Source organism: Schistocerca cancellata, chromosome 1 (assembly GCF_023864275.1).
Source record: "Schistocerca cancellata isolate TAMUIC-IGC-003103 chromosome 1, iqSchCanc2.1, whole genome shotgun sequence".
Lineage (NCBI taxonomy): Eukaryota > Metazoa > Arthropoda > Insecta > Orthoptera > Acrididae > Schistocerca > Schistocerca cancellata.
In genome coordinates this window covers 877,374,605-877,390,418 of record NC_064626.1, presented here as the reverse complement: position 1 = coordinate 877,390,418, position 15,814 = coordinate 877,374,605, and the positions used below count along the sequence as shown (strand labels likewise).

At 44.7% G+C, this 15,814-nt stretch overlaps 1 protein-coding gene across 3 annotated transcripts in view; it reads right to left on the bottom strand.

The window, feature by feature from the left end:
- Positions 1 to 15,814, bottom strand: part of LOC126190282 (cell division cycle and apoptosis regulator protein 1-like) — a 253,430-nt gene that overhangs the window by 191,580 nt on the left and 46,036 nt on the right. The window lies entirely within an intron of this gene.

Sequence of the window (15,814 nt, the reverse complement as noted above, 5' to 3'; positions counted from 1 at the left end):
TCCTGGTGGCATGCAAAATTTCTAACACTGGTACTTTATCAACAAGGAGTGGAAAAGTTCTGGTTATCAGATCTTGTGCCAAAGCTCTGGGTTAAATTCCAAATCTTTCCAGGATCTCATGGGAGGAAGGATGGGATTTACACTGCATATAAAGATCCACTTATCAAAGGGAGCTGTTAAGCTCAGTAGTCCACTTTGCGTTCCTTGAGAGACATACGATATATGATGGCACCAGGATTCATTCAATCCCTTCATTCTGATGATTAACAACAACAGTATACATATGACACTATGCTCATTGCAAACCCCTGAACATATATTAATACATCTCTGACATAAAAGCTGCCAAAATGGCATCTATTTAACAAAAAGTAATGATCAGTGCAAAAAAATAACTGAATTGTCATTTTGCTTTGATACAAATCTTTGTAATGTTTATGTGAGGCAAGCAAAATTTTTTTCATTGCAAATTTATCAAATTTTACTACAGTGTAGTTCACAATTTGGGTTTAATATGAATCTTGTACAGCATAGTGAAGTGTGACATATTGGTGACATTGAGAGAATTGTAGATCTTCCTATTCTTGTGTGGTTATTTGCTGATATTGTATTGTATTGTACTGTACTGTATGTTAACCGGGGACCTAGAAATGACAGAGAGGCTCCGTCCCCGCCGCAGCCGCTGTGGTCCACAACCCCATGACGACTACCGCAGTTGACTTCACTCCTCCGCCGCCCTATTTGCTGATAACTTTCATATGACTGCATAACTGATGGTGTATGACCATGGAATCTGTGTAGATTTCAGAATGCCCATTATAATTCAAAGTATCTCAACTAAATTCCTTGTATGTGTTTTGTGTCTAAGAAATGTAGCATGGTACTTGGTGAGTTGCTACCCCAAAGTTAGAATGGTAGTGGCTAATGTGCATACATAAGCTTCTCTACACTTGCCTGTTCAGCAGATCCTCTACGTGATGCTTCAGGTCTTGAGCATAAGACTGGTGTTTCCCACATGTCTATAGATCAAAGAGGAGGAAGAGGAGGAGGAGTAGGAGGAATGAAGATTGGGATTTAACATTCCATCCACAACAATGGCATCGCACATGGAGCATAAGCTCAGATCAAGGAAGGATGGAGTAGGAAATCAGCCATGCCCTTTCAAAGGAACCATCCCGACATTAAATGATTTAGGGAGAGCACTAGAAACCTAAATCTATATTGCCAAATGGGTAAATGAACTATTTCCGCCTGGATATGAGTCTAGGGTCTTATCATTGCATCACCTCACTCAGTATGTCAAAGAGGGAACCAACACAATGGCAATGTATTGAGGAGAATAGCTGTGGATGATAATCTGTAGAAAGAAAATAAAAGTTACATTCACATCTGTTTCCCTAAATTAATTAATCAACAAAAGAATATGACGACAACAGAATAGGTGAAAATGATCATGAAGATTTCTCACAAAATAAAATTGTGCTCCGTACCAGTAACTGCATTCCCTCCACTTCAAATAGGAATGTGATTCGAAGATAATGCAATGTTATATATTGGCGATGTAATGACTTGTACACTGTCCAGCTTAAAGCTGCTGGAAGCCAGCAAGGGCACTTCAAGATAGGCAATCAGAGAGACAAAGTAGACAGCGGGCAAAAGTGGTAGACACACTGAACAGCTGTCGCAGGGGGGAAATTTCACATTACGAAATTAACTGGTAACTCCATCCACCACCTAGACACTGTTCTAAGATGTCATAGTAGAAGGTAATCACAAATATGCGCATCTTAGCAAACGCAGCAAGCTTGATACTAGCCCCTGAGAACTGCAACAACAGTGGGTTTACACTATCAGAGTGCTACGCAAGGAGTTTCCACTCTCAAAATCCCTCTGGGTGGAGCCACGTGAGGTAAAACACTGTTATTGCTAGCCATAAGAGGAAGGGCAGTCAGTTGAACACTGTTGCTACCGAGGTTGGAGTCTGTTAATGTAAAAGTCCAGAAATATCCCTACCTACCAAATAGGAGAAGTAGAGGACTCTTAAAGTGGTTGGCCAGAGGTGCCCTGAAGGTGCAGAGCCTCTCATTGGACTGGCTGAAGCTTATAAAGTGCCAGTGAACTGAGGGGCCCGACTATAGCAAGAGAGAACTAGTGGGTCACCACAATCCTTTAAAAACCCATGTTTTTGTATTCAGACAGAGTTCTCAATCAGATCATCGAGATGCCAACTTTGTGTCACTCGTTGCCAGCCTCAGTAAGCTCCGACAAGTCTGTTTCTCTCGCTCTGAGTGCTGCTCTCAAAGTCTGGACTTAAAATGCTGCTAGTGTTCACTGCTTGTGTTAGCACTCACCCCAACAGCTCAGACAATGACTTCTGTTGTGCATCCAGTTGCACACTCTGCTTTTTCTAACATTTAGAATTGGTCTTCTGTGTAATAGTTAGTTTGATTTCTAATAAACAGTGTTAATCAGACTCCCTGAGCATCCTTGAGTCTCCTGCTGTGAGCATCCTATCAAGACTTACAATCGGCACCAGTAAACTAGCTACCTTAACTTGAAGTTCGTCTTTCTGCATTTGCTCGTAACTGCTCAGAAATTGCAGACTGACTTGTAACCCCCTGTCTTCCTTCTATCCTGTGTTAGGGCATGACAGAACAGCAGACATGAGATATATAATGTCTCACTTGCATTTGCACTTTCATCGTGAGCAGAGTGTCCCGGTAAAGTTCACAATATGACGACATAAATATATGGACCCTGTATTGGATGGCAGAATCTTCTGATACCTGAAGAAAATCCACATCCATCACAACATCAGCAATGCTGAATGCACTACAGAGTGCCATTTAAAGATTTGGAGGACAGTTTCTAAACACAGGAAATTTTACTCTAGATCACCAAAGGTTGAAGCTTTTCAACCCAATAAGAGGACCAAGTACCTGCCCTTAAATGTGTGAGAAAGTAAACAATACGTGCAAGCTGTCTCAGGAATTGCAGTTTCCCAGCAAACTATCCAGCATAGGCTATTCTGCAATGTACTTCTCCAAAGGAGTGAACAGAATTTGTGTATTTTACTATGTAGACTAGTGTTTACTAACTTACTCTAAGTTTATTGCATAAATTTTACTGTATACAGTAGTGTGAGGCGATTTTCTCATGTAGTTTTCTGCTGCCAGAAGCATCACATCACATGACTGCTTAAATCTCATGTTAGTACATAGCATATAGTTTAGATCAGTACTTTAGAGTTTGCACATTTATGTCCTGCGGAGGCTTTTGTGAAAGAAGAGTTTGTAGTAAAAATAACAGCTGATGCATTTATTTTCAGTGGAGAAATTTATTTCTGTTTACGAGCTTGCGGATCTTGCGATCTTAGGCTATACTGAGAACACTGCAGAACAGATTTTAGTGTTTGTTTATTCTCCTCTTTTATAATTTGGATACATTCCAACCTCACTAGTGCCAGAATCGGGCAATTTTTTCTTTTGTGGAGTTGTGCTTGTGCCTTCTCAGTTGTTCTTGAGTGTTTTGTTCATATTTAAAATCTTATACATTATTTTACACAGTGCTATGTGCATAGAGGCAGTGCTTGTTGTGAGTGTACACAAGGACAATTGGCTGCTCCCTGTGAACAGCTGGAAACTGAATTGGCCATGGTTGGCGGGCTTCTGGCTGTTGCTCGAAGCTACAGCAACATCGTGGCATTGGTGATGGAATCTGTTGAATTTATGGTGATCTTGGAATCCCCTGGTGACCTGGTTGTCACTGCGTCTTCTGATACAGAATACCTGACTGGTCCATCTTCACTCGAGAGTGAGTGGCAGACAGTGGTGTGTTCGCGTGTCACTGAGTGGAATGTGAAAGAGAGAATGGACAAATGCAGCTTGTTCCTTACGTCTTAGCAACAGATATGAGGTGCCAGCCAGTGCTGCTAATACTTCAGAGCAAGCCTTGGATACCTCTCCTGTCGGGTCAGTGGCCAATTTTCCTAGCCAGTCTGAACAAGTGTGGAGGACAGGTATGCTAGTCATTGGGAGATCCAACATTAGGTAGGTAATTGAGCCCCTAAGGCAGGGCTTCCCAACCTATGGTCCGCAGACCCCTTAGGGGTCCGCCGGCTTTTTCTAGGGAGTCTGCAGCCACCTTTCACCAAATCGTGTAAAATAATGAGTAAAATTACTGAATAAAAATGTGAAATCAAATTCATCACTTTTTTTTCGTGTGATCCACAAGCAGCCTTTGTGGTTCCTAAGTGAGAACGTACACACAGTTTAGTGCCGGAGAATGCGGCTTCTCTGATTGACTGTTTCGCAACAATACGGGGGTCGTTTGTGCGCTGGCTCACGGTGCTAAGATGCGCTGAAACCTTTTACACATGCGCAGAGCGAGCTTTGTCGACCAATCACAGCGCTCGCTGGCACGTATGCGGTCCCAGGCATCATTAAATGTTAAACTTGCTTTGTCAGTGCACTACCTATTTCATAAGTCGATTTTTGACCAGTTCATTACTTCTAACATGGATCGGTGGTGGTGGTGGTTAGTGTTTAACGTCCCGTCGACAACGAGGTCATTAGAGACGGAGCGCAAGCTCGGGTTAGGTAAGGATTGGGAAGGAAATCGGCCGTGCCCTTTCAAAGGAACCATCCCGGCATTTGCCTGAAACGATTTAGGGAAATCACGGAAAACCTAAATCAGGATGGCTGGAGACGGGATTGAACCGTCATCCTCCCGAATGCATGGATCGGTGGCTGAAGGTAGGATCACTGAAGAAGGGTGCAGTTTCTCCATCGCCTTCACAACAAGGGAAGTTTCCAGTTAAAATGAATGAGGAGGGAGGGTGACCAAAGGAAGACTTTACATACATTTGAACATTTTTCCTCGGATTTCACGACCCCCCCCCCCCCCCCCCCACAGACACACACACGACTGTTACGAAATATGCATGCTCCTTACACAGCAGTAGCCAAATAGTGCAAGTGAACAAATCATAAGCGGCAGCTTGTCAACAGCGAGCAGTTTGGACGTGACGTTGATTGCTCTTGGAGGAAGACAGCTCCATCGTGTGAAATTTCAACTACCAAGTAATTTTAATCAGGCTATAGTGTTTTGAACAAAGTGAATAAATCCACTAGTAAGTGTCTGGGTACAATGGGAATTCAAATTGGATCGTTAATTTCAAGTTGTTTTCATCCATCTCTAAACCAAAGACTAATGATACTTCGAGGGGGGGGGGGGGGGGTCATTGGGAACATGATACTTGAATTAAGAAGCTTCCAGTTCCCATGAGTTTTGCTCTGAAATTTAAAGTTACTGTGCTCTTGACTCAATACGGGTCCGCCATGGATTTTCGACTGAAGAACGGGTCCGCCAGCTGAAAAGGTTGGGAAGCCCTGCCCTAAGGAATGAATGCCAGCATATACTCAGTACATTTGCTGGCAGATCTTGTCCAAGATGTGGAGGAGGCTCTACTGGTGATTATCAAATCCGTTGTGTGCAACTGGCTGCAAGTAGTGACACATAAGCAGAATGACACCTGTTACTTGGTTTCTGAGGCCACCCTCTGTTCATTTCAGTGGACGGCTGATTTGGTGAAGGCAACTAGCATTGCACGTGGCATGCAGGATAAGTTCACTATTTGTAGCATAGTACTAAGGGTCAATTGCTGTCCTATACTTTGGAGCAGAGTGGATGGTCTAAACCAGAGACTCGGGCAATTCTGCAAAGGTATTGGATATGAATTTCTTGACTCTGTTATTGGCTAGAGAACTGTAGGGCTCCCCTTAACAGGTCGTGCATACGCTACACACAGGAAGCAGCTACTAGAGTAGTAGAGTACCTGTTGCGTACACATGGTTTCTTTCCTTTTTATTTTTTATTTTTAGGTTGGAGGAATCCTCCCACTACGATCACAAACAACTTGCCTGCCAAAATCAAAGAAACATTAGTCACAATGTTCTCAAAGAAAGCTTATCCTCACAGATTTGATACAGAAAATGGCTGTATGATATTAGTAACCTGCAGGAGAATACATGGGAATGTCCCAGAATCAGTACTGTTTATTGAATGTTACAATACTCAGATAGTATTACGAACAGAAAGCTACTTGAAAGCATAAATGAAGAGCACCAAACTCCAAAGTTCAGATTGGAATATTTATTGTAAGAATAGACTAGTCATCAATGGTGGCAACGTATTTATTACAGTAAAGAATATGATAATATCTAGTGAGGTTATCATGGATTCTGAACGTGAATTAATCTGGGTGAAGATAAGCATCACAGGTAAGTCAAAAATGGTAACTGGATGCTTTTATAGCATAGAGATCAGGAGTTGTAGTGGTAGAGCCCTTCACAAAAACTTGCAGAATATCATTAATAACTTTCCTGAACATGTCATTATATTAGGAGGCGAATTGCCATGTATAGACTGCGTAAGTTGTGCTACCAAAACTGGTGCCAGAGTTAAGGATTTCTGTGACATTATTCTGAATGAAGATGACTCACCGAAAGGCAGAAGTGTTGCGTCATTGACAGGTACACAAACAACTGACCACAATTTAGGGAGACGTGCGTGTGCATGTGAATGGGTGTATGTGTGTATGTTTCTCCCACTAGCTTGAAAAAGAAGTTTCATTGTTAATGATAGCCAAGTCTGTAACTTTTGTTTGTGTACCTATCGACAAAGCAGCACTTCTGCCTTTCAGTGAGTCATCTCCTTTATTCCTAAATAATTTGTTATGTCTCATATGAAAATTATTTCAAGCGGACAGGAAACCAACTCATAAAGGTAACATCTTAGACCACCCACCTACCAACAAACAGACCTAACTTACCAAATCAGTTAACACAGAGGAAGGCATCCAGTAATCACAAGGCTGTGATGCAGAACTATAGGTATTAGAAGGAATGTTGAGAAAGGTACGAAAATAATTTTGCTTAGCAAGAGTGATAGTATACAAATTGCAGAGTATTTTAGTAGTCAACATCAAACACTCAGTGTTGAGGATGTCGATGTGGGGTACAAATGAAAAAAAATTCAAAAGCATTGTTCAATATGCCATAGACAAGTACTGGTATGTTCTGAGCGAGGTCTGAAGGGATGGGAAAGACCCACCATGATTTAACAGCCATATCAACAAAGACAGCTTCGTCACCGATTCAAGAGAAGTCAAAAGCCAGCTGACAACAAAGGCTGAATGGGGGAAAAAAAAAGAATAAGAAGAGTATATGGAGGCCAAGGAGACAAACATTCAGTGACTTTGAAAATAAAATTTTGTCAGCTGGTCTAACCAAAAATCCTAAGAGGTTTTGGTCTACATAAAATCAGGAAGTGGTTTAAAATCATCAATTCACTTAGTCAGTGACTATACTGACACCAAAATGGACGATAATACAGAGAAGGCCAAAATACTGAATTCGGTCTTCCAAAAGTGTTTCACAGCAGATCTTAAAACCATCCTTTCAGGATAAGATGAGATATCTATAAGTTTCTACAAATATTATATGAAAGAACTCACTCCCTTCTAGTAACACTTTTTCGTAGTTTGATGGAGCAATGACGGATATGTTGTGTCTGGAAAAAAGTGTAGGTAATTCCCATTCTGAAGATGAACTGCAGGACAGATACACATAATTATAGGCCTAAATTGTTGATGTCATTTGTTGTAGGATTATGGAACAACTTTTATGCTAAAGAATTATGAGATTTTTGGAGAACAAAAATCTTCTCTATAAAAATGACCATGGATTCTGCAACCAGAGATCTTGCAAAACCAGCCTCTCTCTGTTCCTTCATGAGATCCACTGTATGGTAGACAATAGTGCTTAGGTTGATGCTGGGTTCCTTGATTTCACTGCCATTGGTTAAAAAATAAGAGGTTACTTAGTATCTGACCAGATTTGTGACTGGATTCAAGACTTACTTGCAGATAGAACTCAAAATATTACTCTTAATGGAACAAAATCAACAGATGTAAAGGTAACTTCCAAAGTACCCTTAAGAAATGCAATTGTAGTGTTTACTGTTTATAATGTATATAAATGACTTAGTACAAGCACTGGAAGCGACTTTTTGCAGATGATGCAGTTGTCTATAAGAAAGTAGCACTGCCAGATGACATTGTTGTTTTGCAGAATCACCTACAGAGTACTGATGAATGGTACTGGCTCTGGCACCTGACCCTGAATGTAAATAAATGTAACGTATCACACATACATAGGAAAAGAAATCCACTCCTGTGACAACATGTGATGACAAATCATGGAAAAAAACATCTGCCGTAAAATATCTAGGAGTAACTATCCAGAGCAACTGTAAGTGGAGAAAATGCACAGTACAAAAAGCATGTGTAAGGAAATGTAACTCATCCACAAAAAAACGGCTTACAAGGTGCTCGTTTGGCTGATTCTGATCATATTCAGGTACAAATCAGAGAAGATATAGAGAAGAGCCAATGAAGGGCAGCATGTTTCATCACAGGATAGTTTAGTTGGCACAAAAGCATTACAGAGATGCTCAACAAACTCCAGCGGCAGACGCTACAAATGAGGCATTGTGCATCATGGAAAGGTTTACTATCAAAACTTCGAGAGAGTACGTTCCACAAAGAGTTGGACAACATATTACTTCCTCCCACAAACATTTAGTGAAATGACAATGACGAGAAAATTTGAAAAATCAGAGCTAATACATACGCTTACTGACAATCATTCGTGCCATGCACCATTCGTGACTGGAAAAAGGTTGGTTGGTTTAAAAAAGGCGGTGGCGGGTGGGCAGGGTGGGGGGGAAGGGACCAAACTAAGAGGTCATTGGTCCCGATGCAAACAATGTCACAAGGGTGAGAGTGAGAATAAGACTTACAACACAAAACAGAATGAAAGGAAAACCCACAACAATGACTGAAGGGCAACAAACACTTAAATGGACAAAAGAGGACAAGAAAACCACAAAGATGCAAGAAACAGGTAGAAGAGGTCAAAACAAGAAAGCAGGTTACCATGGCTGGCTGACAATGAGGATGAAAAGGAAAAGCCAGCCCCTCTGCAACACATTGAAACCTCCACCCTGAAAGCATTAGGGTGGAGAGCACACAGGGACAAAGGACATGTGCTAAAACTTAGAGCAAATGGTAAAACTCACCCCCACGAATAAAACATAAAACTATAGCTGCTGTTGTGGCATTGTTGCCTAGCACCGAAGGTAGGGTGCTGGGAAAGTTAAAACTCTGCCGCAGAGCAATCCAGCAAGAGATGGATGACCGTCATTTGTGACCCACAGCGACACTGAGGTGGGTCCTCGCGACGGAGGAGGTAACCGTGTGTCAGGCACATATGGCCAATGCAGAGCTGACAGAGAACCACAGAGTTCCTGCGAGAGGCGCACACGGAGGTCTTCCACACATTCGTAGTTTCCTTAATGGCATGGAGCTTGTTGTGCGTATTGAGGTTTTTCCATTCCATCTCCCAAAGCCGCAAAACCTAGTGGCGTAATACTGAACGCAGCTCAGTTGCAAAGAAGCCGATATCCGTAAGCAGTTTCCACGTAGCCCGACTGGCCAGCCTGTCGGCAAGTTCCGTTACCTGGGATTCTGACGTGACCTGGGGTCCAGACAAACACCACTGAATGACTGGACCATTCCAGGGCATAGATGGACTCCTGGATGGTCGCTAACAAAGGATGACGAGGATAGCACTGGTCGATAGCTTGTAGGCTGCTCAAGGAGTCAGTACACAGGAGAAATGACTCACCTGGGCATGAGTGGATGTGCTCAACAGCACGAGATATGACCACCAGCTCTGCAGTGAAAACACTGCAGCGATCTGGCAAGGAGTGCTGTTCTGTATGTCCTCCACAGAGGTGAGGAAGCCAAGTCAATCGGGTGTCGAAAACCAGTCCTAAGAATCAATATGTCTCCACTACAGTGAGTGGATCGTCACTGAGGTAAAGTTCTGGTTCCGGATGAACAGTACGACACCGACAGAAGTGTGTAACACACGACTTTACAGCCGAAAACTGGCAACCACACCCACGACTGTGCCTTGTGGATGGCTACCTGTAGGCGCTGCTCAGCAACAACAGTACTGGTGGAGCAGTACGAAATGCATACATAGAAGGTGAGACTGGCAGCCCTACAGCTGCTGCTACACCATTAATGGCCACTAAGAGTAGAGAAACACTCTATACGGAGCCCTGTGGGACCCCATTCTCCTGGATATGGGGGGAACTATTGGAGGCATCAACTTGGACACTGGAGCAACAGGAAATTTTGGATAAAAATCGGGAGCAGGCCTCGGAGGCCCCACTCACATAATGTGACAAGGATATGATGTATCCAGGTCATGTCATTCGCTTTTCATAAATGAAAGAAGATGGCAACCAGGTGTTGGTGTCTGGAAAAGGCTGTTCGGATGGCAGACTCGAGGGACACAAGATTATCAGTGGTAGAGCGACCCTGGCACAAGCCGTCCAGACATGGAGCCAGTAGGTGATGTGACTCCAGGACCCAATCCACCTGTCGACACACCATACGTTCCAGCAGCTTACAAAGAATGTTAATAAGGCTGATGGGCTGACAGCTATCCACATCAAGCGGGTGGAATGATGGTGCTCTCCCGCCATTGCGATTGAAAGATGCCATCGCACCAGATCCAGTTGAAGATAATGAGGAGATGTCGCTTGTAATCAGATGAGAGATGTTTAATCATCTGACTGTAGATCTTATCTGGCCCAGGAGCTGTGTCAGGGCAATGTGGAAGGGTACTGAGGAGCTCCCACTCTGTAAATGGGGCATTACAGGGTTCACTGTGGCGTGTAGCGAATGAGAGGACTTTCCTTTCCAACCGCTGTTTAAGGGTGTGAATGCCTGGGGGGTAGTTCTCTGATGCAGAGGCTCGAGCATAGTGCTCAGCAATCGTGTTTGCGTCAGTAGATAACATGCCATTGACGTTAATGCCAGGGTCATCTGTTGGGGTCTGGTACCCAAAAAGACGTCTGATCTTCTTCCAGACTTGGGAAGGTGACATATGACACCCAATGGTCGAGGCGTATGTCTCCCAACACTCCTGCTTCCGTCTTTTGATAAGCTGGCGAACACGGGCACAGAGCCACTTACAGGCTGTGAGGTCCTGCAGGGAAGGGTGCTGCTTATGCTGCTGCAAGGCTCGCCGACGCTCCTTAATTGCCTCAGTGACTTCCAGCGACCACCATGGGACCGCCTTTCACCGGGGGCACCCAACAGAGCGAGGGATCATGTTTTCTGCTGAAGTATTGATTGTTGTAGTCACCTGCTCAACCATCACATCGATATTATCATGTGGGAGAGAGTCAACAGTGACTGTAGAGATGAAAGTTCCCCAGTCTGCCTTGTTTAAAGCCCATCTGGGCAGGCGTCTATGAGCCTGACATCGGGGCAATGACAGGAAGATGGGGAAGTGGTCACTACCACACAGGTTGTCATATGATCTCCAGTGGATAGATGGGAGAAGTCCTGGGCTGCAAATGGATAAATCAATGGCCGAATAACTACCATGAGCCACACTGAAATGTGTGGTGGCCCCAGTATTTAAGAGGCAGAAGCCGAACTGAGACAGTAAAGTTTCAGCATCTCTACCTCAGCCAGCAAGTACAGTGCCACCTCACAAGGGGTTATGGGCATTAAAATCTCCCAGAAGTAGGAAGTGTTTAGGGAGTTGATCAATCAGTGCAGCTAATACATTCAGGGGTACTGCACCATCGGGAGCAAGATATACATTGCAGACATTATTTCCTGTGTTGTCCTTATTCTGACAGCCACAGCTTCCAGAGGGGTTTGAAAGGGCACAATTTTACTACAGACTGAATTTAGGACATAAACACAAACTCCACTTGACATTCGATTATAGTCACTACAGTTCCTGTAACATCCCTTATAGCTGCGGAGGGTGGGGGTCCGCATTGCCAGGAACCAGGCTCCAGGTTTCCAGGAAGGCAATGCAGAAAGCAGGCATAAAGCTTAACAGCTGCCATAGCTTAGCCAGGTGGTGGAAAAAACTGCCGCAATTCCACTAGAGGATGACGTCATCATGAGACTGGGAAGGCATGGAACATTCAATGAGGCAGTTTATGCCTCAGGGTCACCTGCTGTCAGCCACTTATTGCCTGAGCAGTCTATATCCATTATGCCTGGGGGTCCGGCGAGATCTAGGTCCTCAGTGAACTCAGAATCTCCATCTTATCCCGAGATGCAGAGCTTGTAGGTAGTGGTGGTGTGGGTGCCATCGCAATTTCCTTGGTCTTAGGGTCTTCTTTTTGAACTTTTCTCACTGCTCCTTGGGTTTCTCTGGCTGGGAGGGCTGCACTAATTCAGTCTCTGGGATTGAGGATGAGCGTGAAGCCCTACGACCAGCTGCTTTGGCCACTTCAGCCACCAGTGAGCATCATCTTTCCCTTCTTGGCGAGAGGAGCTGAAGAAGACTTACACTTCTCGGACTGAGAAGTCTGGTGTCCCCAATGGTTCGTGAGGGGGGGGGGGGGGGCAGTGCTACTGGGGTAAATGGTGCGGGAGCAGCAGGGGGGGGGGGGGGGGGGAGTGCGCCCCACCATCAAAGGGTCGGGTGTAGCCTTCTGGCTCTGATAGCTGACTGCAATTTGTGGAACTGATGGGCCTACAACTGTTCTCGCAGCATATGAGAAGGTCATAGCCACAGGATGTAGGCACTCATATTTTCTCTTAGCCTCAGTGTAGCTCAGTTGGTCCAGGGTCTTGTATTCCACGATTTTCCTCTCTTTCTGTAAAATCCCGCAGTCTGGTGAGCAAGGTGAATGATGCTCTCCGCAGCTGACACAGATGGGAGGCAGGGCACATGGAGTATTGGGATGTGATGGACGTGCAAAATCTCAACATGTGATGCTGGAAGTACAGCGGGAAGAACTTCCAGCATTTAAAGCACCGCATCCGGGGAGGGATATACGGCTTGACATCACAGTGGTAGATCATCACCTTGACCTTTTCAGGTAAGGTGTCACCCTCAAAGGCCAAGATGAAGGCACCGGTGTCAACCTAATTATCCCTCGGACCCCAATGGACACGCCATACGAAATGAACACCTTGCCGCTCTAAATTGGCACGCAGCTCATTGTCAGACTGCAAAAGAAGGTCCCGGTGGAATATAATACCCTGGGCCATATTTAAGCTCTTATGTGGCGTCATAGTAACAGAAGCATCCCCTAACTTGTAACAAGTGAGTAAAGCCCGTGACTGGGCAGAGGATGCTGTTTTTATCAAGACCGACTAAGATCACATTTTGGACAAGCCCTCCAACTCCCCAAACTTGTCCTCTAAATGCTCTACAAAAAACTGTCCTAACCAATACAAAGGAGTGCCCATCAGTTCTCGTACACACGAGGTACTGGGGTGAATAAGGTTCGCTGCCATCCTTAGCCTGGCATTCCTCCCATGGTGTGGCTAGGGAGGGGAACGATTTAGGGTCATACTTGTATGCATTGTACTGAGACTTGGAACACTTACGGACTGCTGGTGTTTGATCACCAGCAAGTGATGACGTGGTATGCTTCATCGCGTGTCATCCGCCCCGATGCCACCCACTCCAACCAGGGGCCCTCCCCACGGGCACCACCCAGCATCAGCAAGGGCCACCTGGCAGGATGGCTACTGCCAGGAGTCCCGATGCCCCAGGGAGATGAGCATCTACTCCAAGGCATATGTGGGAAGTTAATGGTGCAGGCATCAGCAGAGTGATCCCTGTGTTGTCAGGGGGCTACAACAGGGTACATGGTGGCCCCACCACAACGGACTGGCTACCATGCTGGATATGAGGTGCTAAGAAGTCTACATCTACATCTACTACATCTACATCTACTACATCTACATACATACTCCACAATCCACCATACGGTGTGCGGCGGAGGGTACCTCGTACCACAACTAGCATCTTTTCTCCCTGTTCCACTCCCAAACAGAACGAGGGAAAAATGACTGCCTATATGCCTCTGTACAAGCCCTAATCTCTCTTTATCTTATCTTTGTGGTCTTTCCACGAAATGTAAGTTGGCGGCAGTAAAACTGTACTGCAGTCAGCCTCAAATGTTGGTTCTCTAAATTTCCTCAGTAGCGATTCACGAAAAGAACGCCTCCTTTCCTCTAGAGACTCCCACCCGAGTTCCTAAAGCACTTCCGTAACACTCGTGTGATGATCAAACCTACCAGTAAAAAATCTAGCAGACCGCCTCTGAATTGATTCTATGTCCTCCCTCAATCCGACCTGATAGGGATCCCAAACACTCAAGCAGCACTCAGGAATAGGTCGTCTTAGTGTTTTATACGCGGTCTCCTTTACAGATGAACCACATCTTCCCAAAATTCTACCAATGAACCTAAGACGACTATCCGCCTTCCCCACAACTGCCATTACATGCTTGTCCCACTTCATATCGCTCTGCAGTGTTGCACCCAAATATTTAATCGACGTGACTGTGTCAAGCGCTTCACTACTAATGGAGTATTCAAACATTACGGGATTCTTTTTCCTATTCATCTGCATTAATTTACATTTATCTATATTTAGAGTTAGCTGCCATTCTTTAGACCGATCACAACTCCTGTCCAAGTCATCTTGTATCCTCCTATAGTCACTCAAAGACGATACCATCCGGTCCACCACAGCATCATCAGCAAACAGCTGCACATTGCTATCCACCCAATTCGAAAGATCATTTATGTAGATAGAAAACAACAGCAGACCTACCACACTTCCCAGGGGCACTCCAGATGATACCCTCACCTCCGATAAACACTCACCATCGAGGACAACGCACTGGGTTCTATTACTTAAGAAGTCTTCGAGCCACTCACATATTTGGGAACCAATCCCATATGCTCGTACCTTAGTTAGGAGTCTGCAGTGGGGCACCGAATCACATGCTTTCCGGACGTCAAGGAATATGGCATCCGTCTGATACCCTTCATCCATGGTTCACAAGATATCATGCGAAAAAAGGGCGAGTTGCGTTTCGCAGGAGCGGTGCTTTCTAAAGCCGTGCTGATGCATGGACAGCAACTTCTCTGTCTCAAGGAAATTCATTATATTCGAACTGAGAATATGTTCGAGAATCCTGCAACAAACCGATGTTAAGGATATTGGTCTGTAATTTTGACGATCCGTCCTTCTACCCTTCTTATATACAGGCGTCACCTGAGCTTTATTCCAGTCGCTCGGGACTTTACGTTGGGCAACAGATTCGCGATAAATGCAAGCTAAGTAAGGAGCCAATGCAGTAGAGTACTCTCTGTAAAACCGAATTGGAATCCCATCAGGACCTGGCGATTTATTTATTTTCAACCCATTCAGCTGCTTCACAACCCCAGGGATGTCTATCACTATGTCCTCCATACGGGAATCTGTACGAGACTCAAATGGCGATATGGTCATTGTTGGCACAGAAAGCAACACTGCATAGTGCATGGCGGAACACACACCCAGGAAGATGTCCTCACCCAAGAGATGGAGAATGAGTGGGACTGTAATGTGATGACAAGAAAGTGGGCTACGGATCTTAATGCATGATGGACACGATGCATCATGTAAGGTGCCCTTCCCCAGCTGGCTGGCTCTTTAGGAAAATTTAAAAAGATGGAGGTCAAACCCGACAGGGGTCCATCACCTAAAGGCTGAAACATGTGAGATTTGTTTTAGTCACCTCTTACGACAGGCAGCAATACCTTGGGCCTATTCTAAGCACTGGACCCGCAGGAGGTTTGGAAAAAGGAAAGGGGGGGGGGGAATCTGTTAGCAGTACCCTAAGTACCCTCTGACAC